This window comes from Primulina tabacum, chromosome 1, assembly GCF_025594145.1.
Source record: "Primulina tabacum isolate GXHZ01 chromosome 1, ASM2559414v2, whole genome shotgun sequence".
Lineage (NCBI taxonomy): Eukaryota > Viridiplantae > Streptophyta > Magnoliopsida > Lamiales > Gesneriaceae > Primulina > Primulina tabacum.
The window spans coordinates 33722824-33738978 of record NC_134550.1 but is presented as its reverse complement, the minus strand read 5'-3'; the positions used below and the strand labels follow the sequence as shown (position 1 = coordinate 33738978).

The window sequence follows — 16155 nt, the reverse complement described above, 5'->3', positions numbered from 1 at the left end:
GAGAACAAGATCATTTTAAGTTCAAGGAGCTAAGGTAATCTTGTGGTTTAAGTTATTCTTTGATTATGGTGTGGGGGAAATCATGGAATGTGTGATTGTGTTGATTGTATGGGTTTTATGGTATGGGTTTGTGATTATTAAGTTGTTGATGATTCAATACATGGTTTATTGTTGTAGGATTTGTACCAAGAGATTAGCATCAAGCTTTTCATTGGTTGTAAGTGGAATTCATTTCTTGTGCTCACATGAAGTATATGTATTGTATTTCAATGGTTTTAATATGCTATTCCCTTCCACTTGATTCATGTTACGTATGGATACACTTTGTTGTGTATTAGAGGCTTTTCTATGTCTCAATTATATAAAAGGGAATACAAATTAATAGAGTATTCAAAGTGTTTGTTTTAATGTCCAAGAGAGAGTTCAAATCATTTATTGGATTGATAAATGGATAGTCAGAGATTGCATGCAATTAGTTGATCAACGGCCATAGGCTTATATCCTAACAGAGTAATCGATTTATATCGATGGGATATAGGTACAGAGATAGAGATACTGTTTAGATATAAATCCATCAGAGAAAAGAGAATACCATCGTTATTGTCATGTTATACTATGTTATTCATGTTTTAAGAGTTAGATGGTATTTAATGATTTCAAAGCCATGTTTTACAGAGTATGATATGTATACATTGTTTTGTAAGAGTTTCGCTTGCCGAGTTTTATACTCATTTCAGTTATTATGTGATGCAGATAAGAGTGACGAGCCGGGACGTTGATTGGAGTCGAGGTCATATGCATACAATAGATGGAAGGAAGAAAGATATTTTGTTAACATTTTGACATGATCAAAAATGATGTTTTGTATTTTGATGCAATACTTTATTGATCAAGTATATACTTTTGATTGTATATATTTTGAAAATGTATTCATGTCAAGAGAATTTTTAAATCCTTCTTTCCTCTAAGTAAATTATTTTAAAATTCCCCTTTTATTTTATGAAATCAGTCGAGGGTGTTACAAAGTTGTCATTGGTATAGTTCACCTATAACAACAGTTTTCAGTTCTCTATAGGTATGGCTCCGTATGAAGCACTGTACGGTCGTAAGTGCAGATCGCCTATTCATTGGGATGAAGTAGGGGAGAGATCAGAATTGGGTCCGGAGATTATTCAGCAGACTACCGATGTAGTAGTCAAGATCCGTGATAGGCTGAGGACTGCTCAGAGTCGACAGAAGAGTTATACGGATCAGAGGAGGAGAGATCTAGAGTTTGCCGTTGGCGATCGTGTTTTCGTGAAGATAGCACCTATGAAAGGTGTCATGCGGTTCGGGAAGAAAGGAAAGTTTAGCCCGAGATTCATCGGACCATTTGAGATCCTCAACAGGGTCGTGACGCTAGCTTATCGTGTTGCTCTTCCGTCGAATCTGGCCGGAGTACACAATGTGTTCCACGTCTCTATGCTGAGGAAGTATATGGCGAATCCTTCGCATGTATTGAATTTTGAACCGTTGCAGCTCACTCCAAACCTGTCTTTCGAAGAGAGACCAGTGCAAATCTTAGACAGACAGGAAAAGGAGCTTCGGAACAAACTGGTTAAGCTAGTGAAAATCAAATGGCTTAATGATTCAAAGAAGGAAGCTACGTGGGAATCTGAGCCAGAGATGAAGAGTCGATATCCTGAGTTATTCGGTAAGTTTTAATTTTGAGGACGAAATTTCTTTTAAGGGGGGGAGAGTTGTAGAACCCGATAAATCAGATTACGTATAAGTCATACATAATTGCTATTATTTAAATTTAAAAATAGTTTTTTTATGGAGTGTTTAATTCATTTTTTAAAATTTGTTAAGTCATGATCATTTATTTTAAATCGCAGAAGATTAGTTTTGTCTTTTCGATTAATTACACGAGGCCTGACTGGAGTTAGAGTATTGAGATAAAATTTAACAATAAAAAAATATTCCTAAATTTAATTTAAGCCAAGGAATAATTTATTTTAATGCAAAAGAATGCTTATGAATTTATTTAATTAATTGGAGTAAGTTAGCAAATAAGCTCTTTTTGGCCAATAACACCTAAATTAAAATGTGTAACCAATTGGGATAAATTAATCGAGGCCTAATATATTCAAGAAATTATACCCTAACATGTTAGTAAATTTATTTTAAGACTTAGCCATGCATGCAAGAAAATTACTATCTTAATTTAATTTATTATTTCACTAAAATACATAATAAGCGTTTAAAAATTTAAGTTGTTAAAATTCAATAATTAAGCAATATTTTTACTTCCATTTATTAAGCAATTTTCGGCCCCCTTAGAATCAATCCTTACATGTTTGACAACTCCCCATTTTTGATTCTTTTCATTATCCTTTCTTGGTATGATAATTCAGTCATTTTAAATCACTTATAATTAATAATTAAGCAATATCCTTACCTTCATTTTTGATAAGAAATCTCGGCCATCACCTCCCCCTAAACCTCCCTCAATCCAATAATATCACACCCCATTCCATATCTCACTAGCAACTAGGATGGAATGATTTGATTTGCCATTCAACCTCCTCATTTAATTAGTAACCTTCCCCCTCCATTACCTAGCCATTCTCCCTCACTCTCATTCAAAAATCTCAGCATAAACCAGCAGCAAAAATCGTGAACCTTCAACAAGAAAACAAGAAAGAAAAGGAACTCCGTCTCCGCCACGCCGTGTTCGTCGTATAGTTTGCTTTCTTTCTTAAACAAATTTTCAGGCATGTATATGTTATTCTTTTCTCTTCAATCAAGTCATATATACATTTTTAAACCATATTATGTTCATGAAGCACGAAATCATCGAATTTGACGGCACATATTTTTCGAAAACTTGCACAGATTTTTCTCGGCTCCTCCTTGTGCTTCACGAGTTTGATTGTTTTTGTGGTTTGAGGAGGTTGGCTCGATTCCAGGAACTCAAGGCTGCAACTAGGCATCTACTAGGGTGTGTTCGAGTCATGTTGGTCCATTGGTTCAAGGCCATGCACTCAGGAATCAAGACTTGACAGCAACTTTCCCATAGTTGCAAGTTGAGGCTCGATTTTTGTGTTTGGGTTTTCTAAGGTGTGTGTTCGAACCGTGGCTGTTCTAAGGACTGTAGCAATGCTTAGAACCCTTCCTTAGCATGTCTAGGACGTGACCAAGATGGCCTTTCAAGGCTTGGTTCATGGTCCCATCGATTTTTAAAACAAAACATGCAAGTGCCCATCGGCTTCACTTTTCTGTTTGGGTTGTGTGAGTTTCAGTCTTGGGGTGTAGTGTGGATCGTGGTTGGATTCTAGCCCATTGCCATGGCTCACGTGACACCTCATCATGTCTAGATCGAGCCATGGTCAATCATATGGCCAATAGAACGATGCAAGACAGCAAACATTTCGATACATCACAGTACAGAATTTTCTTTGGTGCTCTCGGTTTGAACTTCGAGTTGTCCTAGGTGTTTGCTTGAGTTGTGTTTGGCCAAATGCCTTTAGCCATGGTTCAAGTCACACCTTGGGATGTTGGTAAGAGACTTTGGTCAGTGGTTCAAGCCCCAATGTCCATTGGTTTCACAAACCACGCAAGGAAGCGAGCTGCGTCCACTGTGTTATGACAACAACTTTGTCTTCGGTTCAAAGGTCACGTTCGAGTTCCTAGTTGGCTTTTAGCTTATGGCCTTGGACTGGACAGTACCAAAATGAGTTAGGAAAGTTATGTTTTTGGCCGTTTGTGATTTGGTTAGTTTATAAGTCGTACGATAATTTACAGTGCAATGTGCAAAAGTGACTCTCGAAAGAGCGTTTCACGATTTTGGCCTCTATTCACATTTTTCGTGTATTACAGCCCTAGGGTTATGTTTTCCAGTATTTTAGGTGTATTTTAATCATGGCTAAACGATGGTTCAATGTCGGTTCGGGTTGGTACAAAGCCATGGTTGAATACTAAGTTTGTTGGGCGTAGTTGTCTCGTTTTTGGTTCGGTTATGAAGTCTTTGTCAAGTCAAGATTATTTGCATGTTTCTCATGTTAGAATTAGGTCGCAGCAAGCCTGGGAATGATTCAACTCATTCGGTAAAAGCAGGGTTATAATTATATTACGTGCATAAAATATAAAATATTTATTTTTGAGATATATGCGATATGTCTTGTGACCACCTTACGCTTATGGGATTGCTTCATCCGGTGACTTACGACCGGTTTACGATTATGTATGGTTAAGGATATCCAGTCCAAGGGCTGTGATGATCTCTACCGCCCAGTATACTGTGGTTTAGTCTGATCAGACATGCATGCTATGTTATGGGCCACTTGCGTAGAAACATTCTCTTTACCAGAAAAAAATTACGATATGATAATTTATGACAGGGCTCTATCGAGCAAATCTTTTACGTACGATTTTCAGATATGCACGTATTTATAATTACTCATGACACGATTTTCACCTTACGCTTTACGATATGATATTTTTACGTTACACGAAATTTTATGATATATTTACTTGTTATTTACAATATATGCATGCTGAGTCTTTAGACTCACTAGACTTGATTGTTACAGGTACTGATGAGGTCGAGACTGAGGGCGGGCACCAGTGAGCTAGCTTGGGTCAGCAGTACTAGGAACTCGAGGACCTCATGTTTCAGTTTATTCATCTTTTTATGTTCAAACTCAGTTTTATTATGTTGCATTATTGTTAAGTGATTGTTTTGAAAAACAATATTAATTCCGCTGTTATTTTAAAAAATTTAAATCCATTTATCAGTTTATTTTATGAATGATGTATGTTATTTATTTAAAGAGAAAATTTTTAAATAATTCCGCAAAATTTCGAGTACGAAATACGGGCCCCTACAAAGACATTGTCATGACGTTTACTAATTTCTAGGTTTAAAATAACTGTTTTACACCTAGACGTAAAATTTCACATTTTTGACATTTTATTAATTTCATTGACTCTAATATGTCCAAATAATTACTTAAACTTACAGGAATTTTCTCATATTTTTATTTCGCTTAAATCGAGGACTTTTAATTTATTCTTTAAATATAACATATTAACGCGTTTTAATCCCAAATTATATCAAACCTTAATATAAAATTCCCAAATTAAAAACTTAGACTTATAATAATTATTTAAGCTTAAATAAAATTTTTCATACTTTTATGAAGCTTAAAACTAGGCTTTATAATTAATTCATTAATTAGGCATTTCGTGCGGCGATTAAATCCCGAATAAATCCAAAACTCATTATTTTGATCCCAAATTTTAAACATAACATTTTTAAGATTTATTCTACCCTTCCAAGTCATGAGTCATACCCGTGGACCCATGGATTCAATTTTAGTCTTTTAATTTTCGATTTTGACACACTAACGAACCCACCGAGACATCTCCCAATTTACTTGAGCCAGGCCCGAGCCACCTTGAGCCAAAACCTACCCAACCCACCTAGGGACAATACTGACCAAACTAGCCCAAAAACCAGCCCTGGCTCGCTCAAAAACCTACTGGACAGAAGACCCGTTTGCATGTGTGTGTGCGTGTAGGGTGTTTTGGTGCACTAGGACTCCTTCTCCCTCTAGGACACTACCAGCTGTGAACCACTCGACCCCTCATGAACCTAAACACCCTGGAACATGCTCCGACCAACCACAAGCACCAAAACCGAAGCCACATCTCAGCAACTTGTCATGGCCGTGAAACACATCTAAACATGCACTCTTGTTTCTGTTGCTAGGACCTAGCCAACCTAACCAGGCCCTGAACAAACCCCTCTAGCACCCTTCTAGGACCTTAAGGACCTAACCTAGCCCAGCCCAAAGCCCCCTGGCCAAGCCTCTTCCTCCCTGCACAACTGCTGAAATCTGCGCAGCCCTTGGTGTGGCTCTCGGGTGGAGTCCTTGTTGGCAAGGACTCCTCCCATCCCTTGGTTTTTAAGTCCTAGCATGGCTAGGACTCTTCCCCTGACCCCTCATAGACCATAGCCAAGCCCTGGCCCCAACCGAACCCTAGCCCAGCCACCCAACTCAAAAAGTCGAGCCCCTCATCACCCTTGACTGAAAAGTGTTTCCAGCTTTGTTTTTCTGTTTCGTGCAGTGTTTTTGTTGCTTTTTTATGAATCTAAAGCCTCTTGTAAACAACTTTAATTATTCTCCTAACATGGCAGCCCCTTTAGATCATATCAAATATGTTTTTGAATCAATTAACAATCTTTCAAATTCATGATGAAGCACAAAAATGAAAATAATAGAAGCGCATCTTGTTTTTCATTCAAAACATAATTAAATAAATACTATAGTGTGATGGGTGAGTAGAAAGGAGAATATGGCGTGCCTTTGCATATTTAACACACGAAAAACCGTTGACGATTGCGAAAAACAGCGACGACGACCTTGGCTTGAATTTTCCCTTGAACGATCAAAGCTTTTCCCTTGATTTTTCTTTTGTGTGTGCCGTGTATTTGAGGGGAGGGTTTTGGAGAGAATTTAGATTGCTTTCGGCGTACACAATGAGGGTTAAGGGGTGGGTTTTGATTATTTTATACTTAATTAATCATTAATTAAGCTTAGGCCCATTAAGAAGATAATTAGGCCCATTAGTGCTTAATTAAGGTTTTAAAAATAATTTTGTTTAGGAAAGTTTGTGAATTTATTAGCCGGGTTACTAATACGTTCACATTTTTGTTGAAAAACCAACACCGATAAAATTTACGCCCGGACGAATTAAATCACCTCAAAACCCCTTATTTTCAAAAATAAGAAAAAGCATTACTCATATTTTAAATAATCAAAAACAATTATTTAATAAAAACATTTTCTATTTTTCAGCTCTCGGTCTCCGTTCCTCGATCGCAACTCGAATAAACTTTAAACATACATTTTAATACAACCATGTAGAAAAATATATTTTAAACATGTCAATATGCACAACATAATTAATTTATGCAATTAAAACATTTAATTAAAACACAAGAGAATTTAATAGCTTGCATGCATGTGGTTCGCGTGGACCTTAAAATTTTCATGGCGTTACTATCTTCCCCTTTAAATTGAATTTCGGCCTCGAGTTCGCTTCTCCTTAATAACCCAAAGTTTAGACTTAGTTCTAGTATCCTAAAAATCTACGCTTCCTCTGCGCTACTCTGATAAACTAAATCTTATGGTGTCCTTATGTCTCCTTAATCTCAATTAAATTTTCCTTCTAAATCATTATTTGCAATTTGCAACTTAAAAAGACCCATAATGACTTAGCGTTACACTATTATAACCTCGAATTTCAGTTTTTCTTACAATTCCCAATATTAAAGATGGATGACTGTTGCGACTTTGACTGTTGCACTCCCAAAAGCAGGTTGTCCACAAGTAGTATAATTCGGTGAGTCCGATATTCTATCCACAGGGAAGCTAAGGTAATTACAAGTCCACAACAATGTCTTTTTGTTTTTTTTTTTTGTTTTTTTTTCTTTTAATTGTTTGAATCTTTAATTGATAATTTTTAATTGTTCAAATTTTAATTTAAGTAGTTGAGATTAAAGGATCCACTCTTGATAATTTAATAAAGTTAACATTAATGAACATTATTGAAATCCAATTAATAAAATGGTTCCAATATATATTAAATAATCATATTTATATTATATTATATATTATTATCTTATAAGTATATAATATATACCAAAACTTATAAATGTTGTCAAGTATTTATTGTACTATATATATATATATATATATATAAACACTAAATCAAGGTTCTCACTTTAAATGGTTGGTAAAACCAAACTAACATTTAAATGGTACCAAGAAATTAATATTATGATATATTCATATATAATAAATCAAGACATCCACTTTAAATGGTTGGTAAAAACAAACAAACATTTAAATGGTACCAAGAATTTAGTGTAACATATAGCAACAATAAATCAAAACTCCCACTTATAAGTAGGGTATAATAATGTTTAAAAAATAAATATAACATAAACAATAAATAATAATTAAATAATATAAAACATAGATTCTTACCTTTTAATAACCTTATTATCATGCCAAGAGTTTCACCTTTTCATCTCAACTTTGGGAAGTTAGCTACTCATTATTCAAAGTGTAAAACTTTAAATATGAAATTAATATGCTAATTATATTTAATTGAAGAAATAAAAGAAAAATAAAGAGATAAATATTATGAACTCAAAGGTTTGTTCATAGAATGAGGATTATCTCAATTCATTACAATGCACCCCTATTTATAGCAAATTTGGGGAGACAACCACAAATAAAATATTATTTTTTTATACATAAGTCTTCATTGGTGTTCCAAGAAATTATATTTTAATACACATCACTTTGGAAAATCTTCCCATCCGAATTTTCTTTTCCACATAAAACAAAGCATGTAGATAATTGAGTTGTTGAATTGTGGTAATTTTTTTTTAAACATTTCACCAAGTAATTTGAGAGATATGGTCAAAATGCTATAGCATGGTAAAACTGTCACTTCTTTGGTAAATTTATTTTTTGCTTAATTTGATCCCACTTGTGAGAAGATTTTTATCTCATGCTTGCCACCAATATTGTAGATAGTAACATCAACTTTCTACAGGTCCAGGAGTCATCTTAATCCCATTTGCAACGCCAATGTTATTCTTGTTTTATCGAATCTTTAAAAATAGTAAAAACTTGTAATTACACAACAACTTATATTTTATAAAATTTATTATAAAACATAAAATATTTAAACATTTAATAAAACAAAATCTATAAATTTATATTATAAAACATTTAATTAATATACAATTTTTTATCTTTATCACACTCCTCAACCAGCTTATTGCTAGTCCCTAGCAATTTAAGCATTAATAGCAACACAAAACATATTGATTAATTTAAATAGAAATGTAATCGGAACTATCCAAGTATTTAAATTAAATTTGAAAACTGTCAAAGTTATATCAAGATCATTATAATTCTGATTTATGAAATAATCTGAACTGATCAATTTAAAGCTTATTTTCATGTAGTTAAATGTACATGGCCTTCAGAAATTCTTAGTAAGAGTCTCGACTCCATATCCTCGCAGGTTAATAAATGTTTCAATTTATGGGAACGATTTCTCTAATGGAGTTGGAATACAGATAAATGCTCAGAAAAATGATTTACAGAATGCAGACAGACAAACGAGCCAAACTAATCAAAAGATAGGAAATTCATTGATTCAAAATCTAGTTGTTCTTATTATATATTTTTTCCTGTTCTTTTTTTTACATTATGGAATCAGACTAAGTTTATGCTTCTTGACCACATATTTATTTAATTTGTACAATATATTTCTCTCTTTCTTTCTTTCTTTTTTTTCTTTTTTTATTTTTATTTTTATGAGAGATAAATAGGTCATAGCATATAACTTAAAAATTACATAGATCTTCAACATCTTTCTTTTTTTTTCCTTTTTCTTTTTTTTTAGAAAATATCATTTTTTTTTCAAAATAAGAACTCAAGATCAAAACAATAGATAGCCTCTCTGATGATCAATAAAGACTCGCAAGCAGTTTTCTCAATCCTCTCCACTCACTCACAAAATATGTGTGAGTTTAAAAATTTTAGGCACTCTTATCAGGTATATCTTGGGCCATATACTTTAACAACTGATTTTATCTCAATGGTTAATCATTCAAAAATATTTCATAAATCATATTTTTATAGTGATCAAAATATTAAAATTGACTTTTTTTCAAATAAAAATTTAAACATCCTTAGATAGATTATTACAATTTCTAATTTAAACCTTTCAAACATAGTAATATATGATATTTTTGCAAAAAATACGATATTTTTGCAAAAATTACTAAGATACAAACAATAAACACGGTTTAAATTTAAAATAATTTTTTTTTAAGTTTGTTCTCCCCCCAATTAGAATATGACATTGTCCCTAATGTCAAAATAACTATTAATAAAGAGTACATAATGAAAGATATATCACCTGGAATATTATTGAAGATAACAAACTGAAACAAACGCAAACCAATTCATGACTTTTGAATCAATAATCCAACTTTCTTTTCTTACTACTTGATTGCGATCAATTGATCTTTGTTATCATCATATCAGGCTTATGAACAAAAGCTTCCAAATCATCAATTCATGGGTCGGTAGTCGAAGCATAGTTGAGCATCCGTCGTGAATTTTCTGAAAAGAAATTATGTTCCACAGCTTTATCAAGAAATGTCAACAAACTATCATAATAATTATTGATTTGTGCCCAAGAAAAAGTGTGAAAATTTCTTCTAATGTATCAAAACCACTTGGTAGTGCGATAAAAACATTATAATTTTCAATTATTTTGGTGATTTTTTCATACATAGAAGATACTCTTAGTTCCTCCCCAATCGTAACTCCTGTAATATTTCCTTCAGCTAAAGCTGTAGGAATAATACCCAAAACCTAACTACCTCCAAGATGAACAGAGGTGGAAACAGATCCCATTAACACAATATTACCTCCCCCATTTACCAAGTGAATTTTTCTCTCAGCCAATATCTTTCCAAGATTATTCACTGTTTCTACAAACATTTCATTTTTTCCAGGACTCGATCCACAAAATACACAAATATTTTTCAATGTTTGTGCAGAGGATCAGCCATGTTTTTACTTTCTTTTTTGTCTACGAATATAGAGAGAAAGATAAGAGATTTTATAGAGGTAATATGTTATCATAACAAAACTATGGGTCACAGCTTTAAGCAGAATAAACAGTAAAAACAATAATGAGACACATGCATATAAACAGTAGTGTGATTGTGGGTCACAATTTTCCTCTGGTTTTACATCCAAAAATGGCTTCAACGCCTTCTATGAGTCGAGGATATGCTTCCCATCCAATTTTCTTATAAATTGACAAACATGGTCTTTTTTAGTCAGATTCCCAAGACTATGACGCTCATCTTTGAATTGTTTCCATAAACGGAGAAGTTCAATATGCACATGTCCACTAGAATGCGTCTCAAGAGTCAATAAGATGTTATCTAAAGACTCCTTACTCAGCTCATTCTTAATGAAACCAATTTTATCTTCTCTGTTATTGGAAACACATCCCAAAGATCTGCATCGTTTGTCACAAGTCCATCTTGCACACTTATGACAAACCCCTAACCTTTTAGCCCTTCGTTTTTTTGCATAAGTGATTTTTCCTAATCCAGGCAAATACCGAATGAGCAATGATTTTGGAACTTCTCCTCCTAATCGGACCTTAGCTTCTATTACAAGACGAATATTTTCTTGAATTCCTTTTTGCATTAGCAATCTCAATCTTTCACACCTACTTGCATAAATTTTTCTTAGAACATTTTCAGAAACAGAGGAAAAATATTTACAAATTTTTGAGAGAATTTCATCCATTTTGAAAAAAAAAAAGAAATGAGTTTTTTTTAATTTTTTGTATCAGCAATTGTGGTAAACTGATTTAATCGACTATGAGAGTCACGGAGTAACGTTATCCGCCATTTAACCAGAAAAATAAAAAGATTAAGGAAACCTGAAATAAAAACAAACAAAATTAAATGCAACACAAAACTTTAAGGATCGGAAAGGGAAATAAACTCTTCTTGAAAGATTTCATTTTTTAAAAATGGTTTAAGACTTTGTCCATTTACTTTAAAAACATCAACATTTTTAGGATTTTCAATATCCACAGCTCCATAAGGATACACATGCTTTACAACATATGTGCATGTCCATCTTGATCGTAATTTTCCTGGGAATATGTGAAGTTGAGAATTATAAAGCAAAACTTTTTTACCAATCTCAAAAGATTTATAAGAATTGTTTTATCATGAAATGATTTGATTTTTGCTTTATAAATCCTTGAATTCTCATACGCGTCATTTCTGAGTTCATCAAGTTCATTAAGTTGCAATCATCCATGCTTGAATTAAAAGTTTTGATCGCCCAATAAGCTTTATGTTCCAATTTCACTGGGAAATGACAATGTTTTCCATAAACCAACCTATAGGGAGACATATTCAATGTTGTTTTAAAAGCAGTTCAATATGCCCAAAATGCATCATTAAGTCGCAGAAACCAATCTTTTCTATTTGGGTTAACAATTTTTTCCAAAATTTGCTTTATCTCCCTATTAGCTAATTCAACCTGTCCATTTGTTTGAGAATGATAAGGATTAGTTACTTCGTGAGTAATACCATATTTTTTCATTAATAACGCAAATGACTTATTAACAAAGTGAGTTCCCTCATCACTTATCATGGCTCGAGAAATTCGAAATCTACTAAAAATATTTTCTTTCAAAAATTTGATGATGATTTTATGATCATTTGTTCGACATGGAATTGCCTCTATCCATTTGGACACATAATCAACTGCAACTAAAATATACAAGTATCCAAACGACGGTGGAAAAGGTTCTATAAAATCAATTCCCCAACAGTCAAAGATTTCAATTTCAATGATATGATTCAAAGGCATCATGTTTCTTTTTGAAATCGCACCCAATTTTTGACAATTTTCACAGATCTTGCAGATTTCGTGGGTGTCTTTAAACAAAGTAGGCCAATAAAATCCACACTGCAAGATTTTTGCAGCCGTTTTCTTTGAAGAAAAATGTCCTCTGCATGCTTCTGAATGACAAAATTTAATGACACTACTTACCTCATTGTCGGGTATGCAACGTCGAAAAATTTGATCTGGACAATACTTGAACAGATACGGATCATCCCAATAAAAGTTTTTTACCTCATTCAATTTTTTTTTTTATTTTGGGAACTCCATTGCGGTGGCATTTTTCCTGTCACAAGAAAATTTACTATGTTAGCAAACCAAGGTGTAGTAGTAACTTAAAATAGAAGTTCATCAGGAAAATTATCGTTAATTGGTGTTATTTCACAAGATGATCTTGTTACTAGTCTCGATAAATGATCGGCTACGACATTCTCGGTTCCTTTTTTATCTTTGATCACAATGTCAAATTCTTGGAGCAACAAAATCCATCGTATCAATCGTGGCTTTGCATCCTGTTTGGTCAACAAATATCTAATAGTAGAATGATCAGTAAACACAATAGTTGTTGATCCAATCAAATAAGAACGAAATTTATCTAATGAAAATATCACAGTAAGTAGTTATTTTTCAGTTGTGGAGTAATTCATTTGAGCATTGTTTAAAGTTCTACTTGCATAATATATCATATAAGACTTACCGTTTCTTCTTTGACCCAATACTGCACCGACTGCATAATCACTCACGTCTCACATGATTTCAAATGGTAAAGACCAATCAGGAGGTTGCATGATAGGAGCTGATGTTAATGTCGAATGATTTTATCAAAAGCATTTTGACATTCTTGAGTCCACTCAAATGCAGTGTCTTTTTTTAAGAGGTTACAATTGAGTTTAGAGATTGAACTAAAGCCCTTTATAAACCTCCTATAAAATCCAGCATGTCCCAAAAATGAGCGAATTTCTTTAATGGTTTTTGGAGTGGGTAAATTGGCAATGACATCAACTTTGGCTTTATCAACTTCAATTCCATGAGATGACACAACATTTCCCAAAACAATCCCAGAAGTAACCATGTAATGACATTTTTCCCAATTTAAAATAAAACCATTTTCCTCGCATCTTTTTAAATCTTTTTCCAAATTTTCAAGACAATTATCAAATGTATTCCCAAAAACAGTTAGATCATCCATGAAAATCTCCAAACAATTTTCAACCATGTCGCTAAAAATGCTTAGCATACATATTTGAAATGTTGCTAGGAGCATTGCATAATCCAAATGGCATCCTTCTAAATGCAAATGTTCCAAAAAGATATGTGAATGTAGTTTTATCTTGATCTTCGAGTGCAATGAGAATTTGGTAATAGCCTGAATATCTATCAAGAAAACAGTAGTAGGAATGACCTGCTACTCTTTCTAAAATTTGATCCAAAAATGGTAATGGAAAATGATCTTTTCTAGTGGCGTTATTTTATTTTCTATAATCAATACACATCCGCCAACTAGATGGGACTCGACTTGTTAACAATTCACCTTTTTCATTTTTTATCACTATGATGCCAGATTTTTTTAGAACTACTTGTGTTGGGCTTACCCACTTACTATCAGAAATAGGGTAGATAATCCCAACATCAAGTAATTTGAGAACTTCAGTTTTCACAACATCTTTCATGTGTGGATTTGATATCCTTTGTGGTTGTTGAGATGTTTTAGCATTTTCTTCTAAATGAATTTGTAAGTGCAAATTAGTGGATTAATGCCCTTGAGATCTTTTAGTGTCAAACCAGTTGCATTTTTATGTCTTTTAAGCATATAAACTAATTTACCTTCTTGATCACTTCCTAGTTTGGAAGAAATTACCACCGAATATGTTTCATATTCTCCAAGAAATCCATACTTCAATTCTTCGGGCAAGGGTTTTAACTCCAATATGCGTTGTTCGTCTTTGTTATCATATTTTGCCTCAAATTCGTTCTCTGGTCCTTGTAACGAGTGATACCTGATAAAATCATCAAGATCAATTTCAATATTTTCTTTAACAGTTTCAATTGAAAAAATATCTAATTGGTCACGACTACTCCCTTCTTGAATGTTTTCTTCCACGAGAGTTTCAATAAGATTTTCATCTTCACTTTCATGTCCTTTGTCATGTGGTTGTTTACAAAGATTAAAAACATTAAGCTACAAGGTCATGTTACCAAATGACAACTTCATTATTCCATTCCTGCAATTTATAAGAGCATTAGAAGTTGCTAAAAATGGACGATCCAAAATTACAGGAATTGCATTACAAGCTTCGATAGGTTGTGTATCTAAAACAATGAAATCGACAGGATATACAAAGTTATCAACTTGGACCAACACATCTTCTACCATACCTCTTGGCACTTTAACAGATCTATCGGCAAGTAAAAGTGTTACCGAAGTAGGTTTTAACTCGCCTAGATTGAGTTCTTGATAAGTAAAAGTGTTACCGAAGTAGGTTTTAACTCGCCTAGATTGAGTTCTTGATAAACTTAATATGGAAGTAAATTCACACTAGCTCCAAGATCAAGCAACGCTTTTTTAATCTTTCCTTCTCCAATAATACATGAAATAGTAGGACAACCAGGGTCTTTGTATTTCAAAGTATTATTATTTTGAATGATTGCACTTACTTCGGCTAAAAATGCTTTCTTTTTCACATTCAATTTTCTTTTCACAGTGCACAAGTCTTTCAAAAATTTGGCATATGATGATACCTGCTTTATTGCATCTAATAAAGGAATATTAACTTTTACTTGTTTAAAAATATCATATATATCAGAATTCAAATTTGATTTTTTTGTATTTTTCAATGCATGAGGGAATGGTGGTGACACTGTCTGTTGAACCTCCTCTTCGCAAGTTATGGGTTCCACTTCCTTACCCTTTGAAGTTGATTTATCATCATCTTCACAAGGTTCAAGAATGGATTTTTCCACAACCTTACCACTTCGAAGGGTAATAACAGATTTTACCTGATCCATTGGTTGAGTTCCAGAAGTTCCAGTTTGTTAATGATGATCCTTGGGATTAGGCTGTGGTTGTGAAGGAAATTTACCTTTTTCATGAACATTAAGTGCATATGCAAATTTAGCAAGAGTATCTTTCAAATCTGTCATGGTTTGAGCAGTTTGAGTATTGATAGACTCTTGCTTTGTAATGAAAGAATTCAATATATCTTCTAAGTTCCTTTTAGGTGGAGGAACATAAGGTGCATAATTTTGAAAATTTTGTTGATTTGGAAATGTGGTTGTGAAAATTGTGCAGCATTATCATTCCTCTAACTAAAATTTGGATGATTTCGCCAACCTGGATTGTAATTTTGAGAAAATGGTTCAAATTTTGGCCTTTCGAAATTGTTCAAAACATTGACTTGTTCATGAAGACATTCTTTAAAAGAGGGCAAAGTGGGACTAATCTTTTATAGAATGATCACTTGTATCACATATGTGACACGTAATTTCTTGAACAGATTTGAATTGACCATTTTTTTTCAATTCAAGTGCCTCAAATTTTCTTGCCAAAGAGGTAAATCTAGCTTGAAGATCATGTTCATCTTTGAGGGTGTACATACCTCCACCAGATATGGGAGATTGAATCTTGTTT

The 16155-nt window shown here is 33.2% G+C and overlaps 1 pseudogene; it reads right to left on the bottom strand.

The window, feature by feature from the left end:
• Nucleotides 1-10865: 10865 nt before the first annotated feature.
• LOC142508111 (uncharacterized) lies at nt 10866-15675 on the bottom strand (annotated as a pseudogene).
• Between the last annotated feature and the right edge of the window lie 480 nt (nt 15676-16155).